Source organism: Argopecten irradians, chromosome 11 (assembly GCF_041381155.1).
Source record: "Argopecten irradians isolate NY chromosome 11, Ai_NY, whole genome shotgun sequence".
NCBI lineage: Eukaryota > Metazoa > Mollusca > Bivalvia > Pectinida > Pectinidae > Argopecten > Argopecten irradians.
Genome location: NC_091144.1, coordinates 19,299,603 through 19,316,509, shown reverse-complemented (window position 1 = coordinate 19,316,509; position 16,907 = coordinate 19,299,603). Strand labels below are relative to the sequence as shown.

The 16,907-nt window shown below is 35.6% G+C and overlaps 1 non-coding gene across 1 annotated transcript; it reads left to right on the top strand.

Moving 5' to 3' along the window:
- Nucleotides 1-354: 354 nt before the first annotated feature.
- Nucleotides 355-518, top strand: LOC138335818 (U1 spliceosomal RNA). The gene has a single exon (XR_011210334.1). It is a non-coding gene; the product is annotated as a U1 spliceosomal RNA (small nuclear RNA).
- The last annotated feature ends 16,389 nt before the right edge of the window (nucleotides 519-16,907 follow it).

Here is a 16,907-nt window from a genome sequence, read left to right as displayed (position 1 = left end):
TTTTCACAAAAAAAAGGCGTTTCAAGTTAAGAACCCTCCCTTTATCGGTCATTTTTGAATGGCTCTCTTTATTTACCTTGTAATTCCATAGATATGATACATGTTCTGATTCCACACTAGATGTCAAACGACAGATGAGAGTATCAGTTTCCAAAGAGGAACAGGTACATGAGACATGTTATAGGCTTTCTATAGCCGGTCACTGCTGACGACATGACATCCTTCATCTGTCAAGTGACATTGCGATTTCCTTTACCCCTTTTATTACGTATTGTATCTGCTTTAATGAATACTGTGAATCATCAATGGTGAAGGCTTTATGAAAGGTACAATCATTTATTATGTATAAGATATAAACTTACCTGATACAGGGGATACCGTGATCATCAGGGCGGTTCCTTCAGTTCGAGGCCCTTCCATTGCATTCCGGTCGGGCTTAATACTGCGATAATCCCAGATGCGGATTACTAAGGTACGTTAATTTTAAGTGTGGGAATCTGCGATCTCGCTAACACATGAAGAAAGATGTATGTATACGGTGTCGTGTGGGTCAAGAGTTGTATCTGATTACTTATTATTCGACGTTAATATCATGTATTTAGTATACCGTATAGTCACTTATTTTAGGACAATTGCGAAATTTCGCAGGATATTGGCATTATCGCGAAATTTGTCAAATCCGTGAAAAATAGGGGTCATACGTGCACTTCAGATCAAATACATTTTCTACACCTCGCTACATCAATCGAAATCGCCATTTTGGCTCAATATACATATATATTTACAATTATTTTGTGGTGCTCTATTTGCGAGATTACTACGTAGTCGATACTAATTCTGACGTTTTTTCAAACTATTTCATCCCCTGAAAATTACCGTCAAGATTTCCAAAGGTCACCTGGACATGACCACTAATGAAATTTTCTCAGATACTCTTATCAAGCGTAGTGAAATAAGGATCTGTAATTTGATAGATTGACCGATGGAGCAAATGTAACAATAATATAACAATAAAGTTAGCTGTTTTTAAATTCGTTGTTTCACAGCCACACAAATTTTATGCATCTTTATCAAAGTAAAAGCATATATTCAGTTGCAGACACCAGGACCAAAAAGTTTACAAAAAGAAAATGTCAAGTAAAAACTCTATGGATTTATTCCACTGGGTTCATTATAACGACTGAGCATTACACCGAAGCTAAAAGCCTATTTTTTGTTTTAAAGAAGAGTGATGAATTAGGATCCAATCTGAACCCCATTACAAATGTTTCTGCCTAAACAATAGTGTTTTAACTATGGGTCATTACGGTGCGGTATAGAGTGAATGATTGATTTAAACGACACACCGGCACTTGGAAATGTGGGCCATGTGCGTTAAGCGAATAAAGGGATGAAAATAGGTACACTAAAGAAAGCAGATGAAATTTAAGATTTCAAACGTGTAAATATGTTATTGCAAGAAACCCAACATTTACAATATTTAAGCTGTACCTTTATGTATAATAAAACAACCATATGTCGGTCATCACAATGGAAAAAGAAATATTTCGGGAATAAATTGTATACTGACATAGGAAATCTTAAATTGGAACTGAACAATAAATTCGATTAGTTTATATTGCTTTGCCCTATTTTCAGCCACGATCATTTAATTGAAGTTATCCCGCATCTGTTGTATATGAATGTTCTTGTGGTTCAATGTATTTCACGAGGACCCGATTTTGTTGAAGGAATAGATAAGATAACTTGTTGAACAAATCATCCATTCATCTTTAAATGACCTGGTTTTGAAGATGGATACCAAATCTCATAATCGGAATGGTTTATAATGGGGTATGGAAACAAATGTCCCCCTGAAAGCTTGGGAATACGCATTGCATTTATACATAAAAAAAACACAGTAAAAAAAACAACAAAAGAGTCATTATACGTCTTGCACCAAACCAAGTTCTTATTGAAGAAATTGAAATGGTTAACATGTTCAATACAACATCCATGCACAGGTATTTTTAAATACAATTGGCTTCGAAGAAACACACTCACAATTGGAATGGTTTGTAATAGGGTATAGAAACAATTGTCCTTTAAACGCTTGGAAATAAGAAATACATTTCTATACAAAAAATCATTATACGTCATACATCAAAATAAATAGGTTTCTTTTTTAAGAAATAGAAACGATGAACATGATTAATATATCATTCATGTACGTGTATCTTTAAATGGCCTTAGCGTTGAAGATAAACACAATTGGAATGATTTGTAACGTTGTATTGGACCTTTTTAAAGCTTAGAAATACATTTCTACATAAAAATCACAACATAACTATTTTGTTATACTCCATACACCAAAACAGCAGATAGGGAAGCAGGTATCTAGGGACTGATCTGTTGTGGAGTGGGCACTGGAGTCTTCTGATGGTTAATGTGTTGAGAAGAGACCCGGCGGTCCATGCAGGGATATGAAAATGACCATGAACGATTGCATGTTTTAAGGTAACGATAATTTGATATTGGTGTTATCTGCGTTAAATCACTCTGTATTGAATGTGCACGTCATGTCCCGGCGATGTGTAATTAAAGAATTAATTACAATCTTTCATCCTGATCAACGTATGGTAATATGATGTGACATGCCGGAGTTTTGTCTTCTTTGTAAAGCTTTCTAGTAATCGCTTGAAATCTAACCTTTATGGTGACAACAAAGAGAACAGAGTACTTTCCGATATTGAATTGTTAAATTAATTAAATGGATAAATGAGAAATATGACCTAGTTGAGCATTTTATGCAATATTTCGATTAATTTTTTCCCCTTTTTAATCAACGAAGCTGTAAAAAATAGTTTGCTCCTCTGTGTTAATTATTTTAAAGCCGTTGAAGTACATCACCTGATTTTGTTGTAATTGTTTTCGAAATGTATCTATATATGAGTGGTTATACATTAATTCGTTCCTGTGTTTTAATCATTAAAGACCTTGTTTGTTGTGTGTTAATCATCAAAGAGTGAAGGTATTTTATGTAGTATATAATTATGAAAAACAAATCTACCGGCCTCAATAGAACAAATTACAAACCCTGTCATAGGGTTTGAGCTAGTGACACGGAGGCTGAAGGATGCTCGAGAAATGCATCGTTAAGCAAGTAAATGATGGGAATTAAACGGTCTTATTTTAACGAATTTCGGTCTAGAATCATATAAGCTAAATTATGAATGCTCTAGATGCATTTTTTACGCAATACTGTGTATTGACATAACCGATACTGTGTATTGACATAGCCGTTACTGTGTATTGACATAGCCGTTACTGTGTATTGACATAGCCGTTACTGTGTATTGACATAGCCGTTACTGTGTATTGACATAGCCGTTACTGTGTATTGACATAGCCGTTACTGTGTATTGACATAGCCGTAACTGTGTATTGACATAGCCGTTACTGTGTATTGACATAGCCGTTACTGTGTATTGACATAGCCGTTACTGTGTATTGACATAGCCGTTACTATGTATTGACATAGCCGTTACTGTGTATTGACATACATGTAGACGTTACTGTGTATTGACATAGCCGTAACGTGTATTGACATAGCCGTTACTATGTATTAACATAGCCTTTACTGTGTATTGACATAGCCGTTACTGTGTATTGACATAGCCGTTACTGTGTATTGACATAGCCGTTACTGTGAATTGACATAGCCGTTTCTGTGTATTGACATAACCGTTACTGTGTATTGACATAGCCGTTACTGTGAATTGACATAGCCGTTTCTGTGTATTGACATAACCGTTACTGTGTATTGACATAGCCGTTACTGTGTATTGACATACCGTTATGTCAGTTACTGTGTATTGACATACGTTACTTGTATTGACATACGTTTGTGTATTGACATACGTTACTGTGATTGACATAACGTTACTGTGTATTGACATAGCCGTTACTGTGTATTGACATAACCGTTACTGTGTATTGACATAGCCGTAACTGTGTATTGACATAGCCGTTACTGTGTATTGACATAGCCGTTACTGTGTATTGACATAGCCGTTACTGTGTATTGACATAGCCGTTACTGTGTATTGACATAGCCGTTACTGTGTATTGACATAACCGTTACTGTGTATTGACATAGCCGTTACTGTGTATTGACATAACCGTTACTGTGTATTGACATAGCCGTTACTGTGTATTGACATAGCCGTTACTGTGTATTGACATAGCCGTTACTGTGAATTGACATAACCGTTACTGTGAATTGACATAGCCGTTACTGTGTATTGACATAGCCGTTTCTGTGTATTGACATAACCGTTACTGTGTATTGACATAGCCGTTATGTGTGTATTGACATAGCCGTTACTGTTATACTGTGTACATTGTGTATTGACATAGCCGTTACTGTGTATTGAATTACATAGCCGTTACTGTGATATTGACATACCGTTACTGTGAATTGACATAGCCGTTACTGTGTATTGACATAGCCGTAACTGTGTATTGACATAGCCGTTACTGTGTATTGACATAGCCGTTACTGTGTATTGACATAGCCGTTAACTGTGTATTGACATAGCCGTTACTGTGTAATTGACATACCGTTACTGTTATTGACATAGCCGTTACTGTGTATTGACATACGTATGTGACATAGCCGTTACTGTGTATTGACATAGCCGTTACTGTGTATTGACATAGCCGTTTACTGTGTATTGACATAGCCGTTACTGTGAATTGACATAACCGTTCTTTATGACATACGTTACTGTGTATTGACATATCCGTTACTGTGTATTGACATAGCCGTTACTGTGTATTGACATAACCGTTACTGTGTATTGACATAACCGTTACTGTGTATTGACATAGCCGTTTCTGTGTATTGACATAACCGTTACTGTGTATTGACATAGCCGTTACTGTGAATTGACATAACCGTTACTGTGTATTGACATAGCCGTTTCTGTGTATTGACATAGCCGTTACTGTGTATTGACATAGACATAGCCGTTACTGTGTATTGACATAACCGTTACTGTGTATTGACATAGCCGTTACTGTGTATTGACATAGCCGTTACTGTGAATTGACATAACCGTTACTGTGTATTGACATAGCCGTTACTGTGTATTGACATAGCCGTTACTGTGTATTGACATAACCGTTACTGTGTATTGACATAGCCGTTACTGTGTATTGACATAACCGTTACTGTGTATTGACATAGCCGTTACTGTGTATTGACATAGCCGTTACTGTGTATTGACATAGACTAGCCGTTACTGTGTATTGACATAGCCGTTACTGTGTATTGACATAGCCGTTACTGTGTATTGACATAGCCGTTACTGTGTATTGACATAACCGTTACTGTGTATTGACATAGCCGTTACTGTGTATTGACATAGCCGTTACTGTGTATTGACATAACCGTTACTGTGTATTGACATAACCGTTACTGTGTATTGACATAGCCGTTACTGTGTATTGACATAACCGTTACTGTGTATTGACATAGCCGTTACTATGTTATTGACATAACCGTTACTGTGTATTGACATAGCCGTTACTGTGTATTGACATAGCCGTTACTGATGACTGTTTGTGTATTGACATAACCGTTACTGTGTATTGACATAGCCGTTACTGTAACATGCTATTGACATAGCCGTTACTGTGAATTGACATAGCCGTTACTGTGTATTGACATAGCCGTTACTGTGTATTGACATAGCCGTTACTGTGTATTGACATAGCCGTTACTGTGAATTGACATAGCCGTTACTGTGTATTGACATAGCCGTTACTGTGTATTGACATAGCCGTTACTGTGTATTGACATAACCGTTACTGTGTATTGACATAACCGTTACTGTGTATTGACATAGCCGTTACTGTGTATTGACATAGCCGTTACTGTGTATTGACATAGCCGTTACTGTGTATTGACATAGCCGTTACTGTGTATTGACATAACCGTTACTGTGTATTGACATAGCCGTTACTGTGTATTGACATAACCGTTACTGTGTATTGACATAGCCGTTACTGTGTATTGACATAGCCGTTACTGTGTATTGACATAGCCGTTACTGTGTATTGACATAGCCGTTACTGTGTATTGACATAGCCGTTACTGTGTATTGACATAGCCGTTACTGTGTATTGACATAGCCGTTACTGTGTATTGACATAACCGTTACTGTGTATTGACATAGCCGTTACTGTGTATTGACATAACCGTTACTGTGTATTGACATAACCGTTACTGTGTATTGACATAGCCGTTACTGTGTATTGACATAACCGTTACTGTGTATTGACATAGCCGTTACTGTGTATTGACATAGCCGTTACTGTGTATTGACATAGCCGTTACTGTGTATTGACATAGCCGTTACTGTGTATTGACATAACCGTTACTGTGTATTGACATACCGTTACTGTGTATTGACATAGCCGTTACTGTGTATTGACATAACCTGTGTACTAGTGTTATTGATTGACATAGCCGTTACTGTGTATTGACATAGCCGTTACTGTGTATTGACATACCGTTACTGTGTATTGACATACCGTTACTGTGTATTGACTATACCGTTACTGTGATATTGACATAGCCGTTACTGTGTATTGACATAGCCGTTACTGTGTATTGACATAACGTTACTGTGTATTGACATAGCCGTTACTGTGTATTGACATAGCCGTTACTGTGTATTGACATACCCGTTACTGTGTATTGACATAGCCGTTACTGTGTATTGACATAGCCGTTACTTTGTATTGACATAACCGTTACTGTGTATTGACATAACCGTTACTGTGTATTGACATAACCGTTACTGTGTATTGACATACCGTTCTGTGTATTGACATACCGTTACTGTGATTGACATAGCCGTTACTGTGTATTGACATAGCCGTTACTGTGTATTGACATACCGTTACTGTGTATTGACATAGCCGTTACTGTGATTGACATACCGTTACTGTGTATTGACATATTACTGTGATTGACATAGCCGTTACTGTGATTGACATAACCGTTACTGTGTATTGACATAGCCGTTACTGTGTATTGACATACGTTACTGTGTATTGACATACGTTACTGTGTATTGACATAGCCGTTACTGTGATTGACATACCGTTACTGTGTATTGACATAGCCGTTACTGTGTATTGACATAGCCGTTACTGTGTATTGACATAACCGTTACTGTGTATTGACATAGCCGTTACTGTGTATTGACATAACCGTTACTGTGTATTGACATAGCCGTTACTTGTATTGACATAGCCGTTACTGTGTATTGACATAGCCGTTACTGTGTATTGACATAGCGTTACTGTGTATTGACATAGCCGTTACTGTGATTGACATAGCGTTACTGTGTTTGACATACGTGTGTATTGACATAACCGTTACTGTGTATTGACATACCGTTACTGTGTATTGACATAACCGTTACTGTGTATTGACATAGCCGTTACTGTGTATTGACATAGCCGTTAACTAGTTGACATACCGTTACTGTGTATTGACATAACCGTTACTGTGTATTGACATAGCCGTACTGTGATTGACATAGCCGTTACTGTGTATGACATAGCTAACTGTGTATTGTGACATACCGTTATGTGAATTGACATAGCCGTTACTGTGTATTGACATAACCGTTACTGTGTATTGACATAGCCGTTACTGTGTATTGACATAACCGTTACTGTGTATTGACATAGCCGTTACTGTGTATTGACATAGCCGTTACTGTGTATTGACATAGCCGTTACTGTGTATTGACATAACCGTTACTGTGTATTGACATAGCCGTTACTGTGTAATTGACATACCGTTACTGTGTATTGACATACCGTTACTGTGTATTGACATAACCGTTACTGTGTATTGACATAACCGTTACTGTGTATTGACATAACCGTTACTGTGAGACATACGTTACTGTGATTGACATAACCGTTACTGTGTATTGACATAACCGTTACTGTGAATTGACATAACCGTTACTGTGATTGACATTGAACATAGCCGTTACTGTGAATTGACATAACGTTACTGTGTATTGACATAACCGTTACTGTGATTGACATAGCCGTTACTGTGTATTGACATAGCCGTTACTGTGTATTGACATAGCCGTTACTGTGTATTGACATAACCGTTACTGTGTATTGACATAGCCGTTACTGTGTATTGACATAGCCGTTACTGTGTATTGACATAACCGTTACTGTGTATTGACATAACCGTTACTGTGTATTGACATAGCCGTTACTGTTATCATATGTGATTGACATAGCCGTTACTGTGTATTGACATACCGTTACTGTGTATTGACATACCGTTACTGTGTATTGACATAACCGTTACTGTGTATTGACATAACCGTTACTGTGTATTGACATAGCCGTTACTGTGTATTGACATAACCGTTACTGTGTATTGACATAACCGTTACTGTGTATTGACATAACCGTTACTGTGTATTGACATAACCGTGTCCGTGAATTGACATAGCCGTTACTGTGCATTGACATAGCGGTTACTTTGTATTGACATAACCCTTACTATGTGTTTACACAGACGTTACTGTGTACGCGCGGAATCACCATTGTTATTTCGCTAAATTATACGAAATCAATTTGCGTTAAAATTCGATTGCTGCAAAATAAATAGTCATTTCAAAAGTAAACAGGAATCAGAAAAAAAGGATGATCCCAGAACTGTCATCAATAGAATCAACCACAAAACCACAGAATCCGATGTATTCGATGGATTTTAAACTACTAACAGCTATGACATATTGTGTGCGTGTGGTCTGGGAAGACCACTTCGTGCTGTAGCTGTGGTTACACAGATTAAGCATATAATTTGAGACACCTTTATGTCATATTGTTTTAAAAGTATATAAATCAAGACAAATAGATGTCGTAAAATACGAGAGAATGTCATCAGGGTGTTCTTCTCAAGGCACATCTGTTATTTAATGTCGATTTTTGTCGTAAAATATTTTCTGCTTTCTACTAAAATGTCGTTGAAATTGTTTTGTGTTTTTTTCTTAGCGTTGGTTTTCCGACGTCTTCTAAGGTGATGCGTGTATGTGTTTAGACCAACACGTTTCGCGGCGTCTATTCAATATTGTTTTGTCAATTGATGTTCGAACCTTTAAAAACTTATATATTTGTATTGATCTAACGTCAAAACAGTTGAAGATGAACCGCTACAATATATTCTACTTTGGAATAGTCAAGATAATGAAATGTTCGAGGCCCGTAAGGGCCGAGAAGTATTCATTATCTTGACTATTCCACAGTACCTCAATAGCTCACTCGGAGAACAAGAATCATGATTTGAAATGATTTTTTAAAGATCGATGCACAGGTACTACGTGGTACTCACTGAAACATTTACTCAGTTTAGTTTTCAAGATGGAGGACCCTAAATATGTAGCTCTGTATGCAGATTTGAACACAGTAGTGATGATTTTTGGGTATGAAGAAGCGATTTGGGCAAAAATATTTTCCCATGCAGCAAAGGTGATAGAGGGAGGTAATCAAAATTCAGAAAAAAATATCCCCCAATATTTTCGATCATAATACTACCGGTACACATACGCAAAAATGTGTAATAATATGGCAAAAGAGTGTGTTTTTTGAAAGTATTCCTTGGGAATTATTATCTTCTTAATTGAATTTTAATGGAATATGAAGTGATTTAGTTATACCAAATAAGGAAAATTCATGTCAAGCACCTATAAGTTCATGTTGGCAGAAAGTTCAGTATTTGTCTCATGGAATTTAATCTCCATCCTCTCTCTTCTGGATTTGTTAAAGGGAATCCTTTTCTGGGTTATGAATGCAGTGGCTGTGAAAGAAATGATTTATTTTGGAATGAAGTGATGAAAATTGTATATATTGGTATTATGAAAATTAGTTGATAAATACATCACGATAACGTTGACAAGTACGTGGGTTAATCGGGAATCCATCTCTCAGTGGATTTAATGAATAAGGATGTAGTACTGTCTACATGCTCAACTATGTTTACCAGTCTCTAAATTTACCTTCAAGTGTGGAATAGTTACCTTTTGCCGTGGAATAGTTCACAAACTATTCCACAACAAAAGGTAACTATTCAACAGTAGTAGGTGATAATAGTAGACTTTGCACCGACTACACTTCAAGCCATAACAAAAGATGACAACACAGCCATGTTTTAACACAAAATATTGTTACAACTGAATATCACAAAACATTATTACAACTGAATATAAAAAATATTATTACAATTGAAAATAAAAAAAAACAGTATTAAAACTGAATATCACAAAACATTATTTCAACTGAATACCAAAAACATTATTACAACTGAATAACATAAAATATCACCAAACTGAATATCACAAAATATTATTACAACTGATTTTCATTAAACTTTATTCCAACTGAATATTAAAAAACATTATTACAACTGAATATCACAAAACATTATTACAACTGAATATCATAAAAAATATTACAACTGAATATCACAAAACCTTATTACAACTGAATATCACAAAACCTTATTACAACTGAATATCACAAAACCGTATTACAACTGAATATCACAAAACCTTACTACAACTGAATATCACAAAACCTTATTAAAACTGAATATCACAAAACCTTATTACAACTGAATATCACAAAACCTTATTACAACTGAATATCACAAAACCTTATTACAACTGAATATCACAAAACCTTATTACAACTGAATATCACAAAACCTTATTACAACTGAATATCACAAAACCTTATTACAACTGAATATCACAAAACATTATTACAACTGAATATCACAAAACCTTACTACAACTGAATATCACAAAACCTTATTAAAACTGAATATCACAAAACCTTACTACAACTGAATATCACAAAACCTTATTAAAACTGAATATCACAAAACCTTATTACAACTGAATATCACAAAACCTTACTACAACTGAATATCACAAAACCTTATTAAAACTGAATATCACAAAGCATTATTACAACTGAATATCACAAAACATTATTACAACTGAATATCACAAAGGTAATGATGACCTGTCTGTAGGTGTATAAAAAACTAATTTTCGTACAAACTTATGACATTAAGTTAGATTATTAAATATAAACAATCAAATGTGTTGTGAATAAAGTTTAAGTTCATTAATACATTGGGCACGAAAAACGAATACTAGTACTCAAATTCAATTGGCTGATGTTAGCAGATTTTTTATTGGAATTTCCGTTCCCCAATAAGGAATCCGTTGATAGCTGCAGTCCCGTATACTACAATTTCACAACTATGTAGATATTTTGAATTATGCGGTGATTTTAAAAAGAAAGGAAATATTCATCGCTTGTTACTTTGTTTACATGGACTCTGAGTTTGTCTCTGAACACAGTCATTGAAGTTTTTTTTAAGAAAACAGTTGAAGCATCATGAACATATAAGTGAACAAATTGCAGTTTGATGACTTGTTAAATAATATCTTTTCATCCATGTTTTCCCAAGGATAACGTAAATCAACTTATTTTCGCGTTCAATAAAATTTTGCAAAAGAAAACATGAGAAACGTAACTATCATAGAACTGAATGAGTTAAAATCGCGATATGAAATCGCCGTGAATACGTTATTAGACGCAAAACTAACCCGACGTGAATATTAATGTACAGACATTGCCTATTGACTTACACTTGACTTATACATACCACATTGGTATACATCTGATACCATGCAGTACTCACTGTGTCAGACCTGAAGTACTTATTTGCTACATATAAAAGTTGATCGTGCCCACTTAACTACACGGCCACCTATCAGATCTGTCACGATTTACCGTGCTATACGATGTTTAGGACACACCAGATACATAACGGATTCCTGTCATGTTGTATCTCTTATTATCCCGGGCGGAAAATCCTTGTAGACAATTAAAGGTAGTCACGAGAGCATCTGAGAACGCGTTGACACTGGGATAGACATACACTCACAACACACGTTATCTGGACAGTACTATTAACATTTCCACACCCAAGTCAGCGATACATCATGTTCGATGTCATTTTTGGAATTGAGATTTTTCCATTAGAGTTCATTGTAATTAAAGCGTTAGTAGCCTCCAGCTCATTGGTGTCCAAGAGGTTCCTTTGATAATAGTGTAATAGGAGTTTCCTTATTTATTCTCCTTACTGATGTACAATGTATGTTTTGCCCAATTGGAATTGATATAAATATTGTTGCGTCTTTTTTAATATATTTTTTCTCTATTTATTTAATTGCACTTTATTAAGAGAGCTACATGCAAGTCATTTTTTAATGAATGTATATGCATATCTTTGTTAGCGCAGAGAAAAACTTACACATTAAAGGCCAAATATACGTATTTTTTCATTGTTTTTATAATCATAAACATTTACAAGAAAATTACCACTTTCTCACTGCATAAACGGTTGACTAAAGCCAGATAAAGTGTTTCTAAGACAAACTGTGAACTATGAAGAAAAAAATATAAGAAATAAAATAAACATTACTAATGCGGCAAACAATAAATACAAACCGAAACGATACGAAGTAATTCACGGAAGAACTCGATTTCCGGAAAACATCATGTGACCCGGTCGACTTCACGCGGGAAAAACAGAAACAAAAATGTTATCGGCCGTAAAAAATTGTGAAGGCCTATATATGAAACGCTTCGGTTATTGTCGGTTTTGCAATAACGACTGTTTTAAGATGGCGGGTATGTTAACAGGACATTTTTTGACTGTTCGATATTATGGGTTTATCTGCACGGAATAATTTCATAATTCACGTCTTTCATCTTTATTCTTGGTCATTGGTACCATGGTCGATCATTGGTTATGTTGAAAAAAAATTGGGAAGTTACGTAAATTGGGTCTGTAACACAACTTGTAAGGTTTTCAGCAAATTAGTTTTTTTTAACCTTTAGGAATATAACAAACTTAAGCAGAATGACGCTTTAACTATACCATTGAAGTGACATAATCAGTTTCCAGCATTTCTCTCTTTTGCATTATACGATAAAACTATTTTCAAGGACCAATTTTTCGTTTAACCTTAAACAAAAAATCCACAACTATAACACAAGAACACGTTCGGTGTTTGAATATTTATGCGTGGTATTTAAGTGAAGCGGGGCCCTCGACAATTTAAACCAGCATATAGGCCGCCAGATTGGAGCTAATTGAAGATAGTTGTTGGTAACAAGCGATTTGAGCGGATGTTTTTTGCGGAAATTCCAGCACAAAATCAAACATGCATTTTGATGTTTATAGCCATATAAACCAATTTTTAAGCCATTGACATATTGGAACGTCGTGTCGACTAGTGCGACCGCTTGAGTGAACATACATTGCACCAGATAGTGATGGCTTCCTTCACGCCAATGGACTTTTTTCGTGTTTGTTTAATTTCACATGGGATGTGTTGTAATTATCAACGGACATTGATCTTTTTGATGATTTAAAATTCGTGGTAATATCAATACATACATGTTTTATAATGTGTCTAGCAATCTTTGTTCTAAACACTTGATAATGTAATTGACTTAGTGATAGCGTGTATTACCCTCAAGGGTCCATTATCTGTGGATTGTGTGGAATACCTACAAGGAACGCTTGGCTAATGCGTAGGTACGTTGCATGTTTTACAGTACCTTAGCAACATGCTGATCAAAAGAGGATCCGATACGTGTGTGAAAAACAACAAACCATTAAACTGTATGTGTTTAGAGTATGCATAGCCTCAAAGTTCAAGCTGTTTCTTTGGACATGATTTATGCACACGGAAGTTGTTACCCTTTGACCGACCAGTAATGTCTTTTTGTTCCAAGCCAAAATTATAGTTTAGTTTACGGATGAAGGCATTAAAGTGAATAGTCGGGCAAAGAAAACCAGTCTAAATGCGTTCATTGGCCTTCCAAAAGTTCTCACATATTAATAAGACGGTCAAACTCTGCTTAGTTTCCCAGTTCTGACCAAGTAAAAAAAGTGGAAAGCATTGAAAGCGAGGCTGCGTGTAAATGTAACCACGGACATAGTGAGCCGGGAGGACGTTTTAGAATTTCCATACTTTAAATTAATTTCTTCGTACGCAGACAGATTTTGACGAGAGATTTTATTTTTCCATTTCATAAGAAATTATACTGGGTACGTTCACGCCATTTTTACCGACTTTAGCCATCCTTGCCCGACTGTTCACTTTAAACAGTATGCTTGTATTCAAATCATTCATAGTGAACTAGCTTAGTTGAGTTAAATCCGTCAAAATAATACAACTTTGTTTTCAGTTGATGTTTTGTTGATAAGTAGGTCAATTGAATCGGCGAACGTATTGAAAGGTCTAAAATACACCCATGTCAATCACTGCAAGATGCATGTACTCCGGTTTTCCTCCGTCTCCTAATCTTGGCAAGTAAATTGAGGACTTATATATCGCCGCTTATTGAGTGGTCAACAACCACACAAACTAACAAAGTGTTAACAGTTTGACTAGCGGTCTGTAAATTTCGCTTTACATATTCTGGTTTTGCATATCGTAGAGGAATCTGCCCTTGCAGGTATGAATTCACTGTGACGTCATGTGTTTGTAAGCGTAACTTCATGCTTTTCGGAGAAAACGACGGGGATTACATTCACAAAATAATGACGTAATAATCGATACCTACCCGTAAGAGAGTTAACTCTGTAATATGCAAAGGGTTAATAGACAAAAATGTCCACCAGGTTCAGGTAGGGTCAGTCCCACAGGAATGGCATGGTCTGATTACAGATTTTTTCCCGAACTTAATCTTAATCGTCGTGGACTGCCTGCCTCAGTACCAATTCTCTCTGCTCCGCTGCGCTTATAAATATGGTCAAGATCCTGATCAAATGACTCTGATTGGTTAATTCAATCAACAAATCGTTAGGTTCATCAAGACCAGAGATTTTCTTCTGTTACACTGGCAACGAGGTGGAGTTCGATAATATAGGAAGCATTCAGCACTGAAAAAATATTTGAAATAGTTTATGAACGTAACAACTTAAATTCAACAACTAAATGTCTACTCATGTTTGAAATCTGAACTCCCATACTAAACACAGACGTCAAAAAATAGATGTTGGAAATAAAGTGTCTTTTCTATTATATTTACTGGTTTCGATCCAAGCAAAGATGATATTAAGATATCCTGATATTATCTGTAGTATGTTCTATTGGTGTTTATTGATGTTTTAAGTGGTAGACGTTTAATGGTAGCTGTTTTGCATCACATTGAATGTAACATATTACCTATCAAAATGTTTGTCTGCTCAGCAAAATTTGAATTGCCTTAGCGTCTGAACTATAGATTAATAGCTATAGACAGCTTTTGTTTTCTTATCCTTACTTAGTGCAAGAATAATGCAATATCAGGATTTTCCAAAAGAACTACGCAGTTTCTCATTAACGGAGGATATTAGAATATTTTATGCAAATATTATATCACATCCTATAAGAGGAGTCTGTCTTTTGATGACCTTAGATGTTATGAGGACGTTATGTCAATCGACTGACCGACCAATCTAGGTATAAAACAAAGAGGGAAGTAAAAGAATCATATATCGGCCAGTTTGAGCTAAACGGCGTCCATTTATGATTTCCCAATTCGTGCATTCTAATCTTCAAGTTGTATCAAGTATCAAAATTTTTTTTTTAAAGTACAACAAAGCGGGTTTGTGTAAAATTAAAGGTGCGTTCGCTTTGTAAACATGGAGACATTATTGAAATACTGAATATGATGGACGTCGTGCAGAACAGTTTCCCTTATGTAAACATCAATTGCTAAGGTAGTGAATCGTAAGTTTACAAATTGTTGAAAATTTTAATTGGTTCGATTTCGGCAAATGTGGTACAAAAGGGTGTTCGCTGAAAACCAATGTGAAAACTGAATGCAATGATTAAAATGACAAGATATCAGGCAAAACAACATTGCTTTGGAACATGACATGTATGATAGACGGTCCTTAAATATTAAATGTTGACGGAACGCTATAGGCCACTTGTTAGAATGAAACACATACTTCTGTGGTTGATTAATTAACTCCTAGCTGTACACCAATCCTCAGTGCTCGATTAATTGATTCCTAGTTGTACACCAATCATCAGTGCCCATAGCCGGTAAAAGGTAACAATATAATTCATCGATTAATTTTAACATTTTAAGTTTTTACTATTTCTGCAGAAATGGAACTTACCCGTAAATCAGTACTAGGTTTCAACAACATTACATGCGTTTATTATTATTGATATTCTTACAAAAAATATTCATCAAATACTTCGAATACTTTATGTACCTAAGCGTTTTATGTAGTTGAATAGGTGTGTAGAAAAGTAGGAGCACCTATATATATTCTCCATTTTATGTCTTTATTACGGCTATCGATTTACAAATCCTACCTTTGATATTTAAGTGATGACGGGAGTCAGCAGAAACCTTGAAATTTTCATGAATTAAAAAAAGATAATTTATTGTTTTTGTTATGTTCCAGTACATGTAATATGGCATGTAATTTTAATGGCCTATTCTAACCGTCATTTTCTGTCATACGTCATGTGTTATCCGTCGTCGTGTGTCCGTATACAATTTACATTTTCGACGTCTTCACCAACACTTATACATACTTAGTGATTAGGAACAAAAGGAGTATAATTGGCTAAAATTTCAGCAATCTTCTTAAACCAAACGTATGGTGAAATCACACACTCGTCACAATTGAAGGGTTGTACGGCCTTGTGGTCTCATATTTCTCCTGAGGAGAGGGTCTTTAATATAAAAAAAAATTACTACATGTGTTTTGAGCA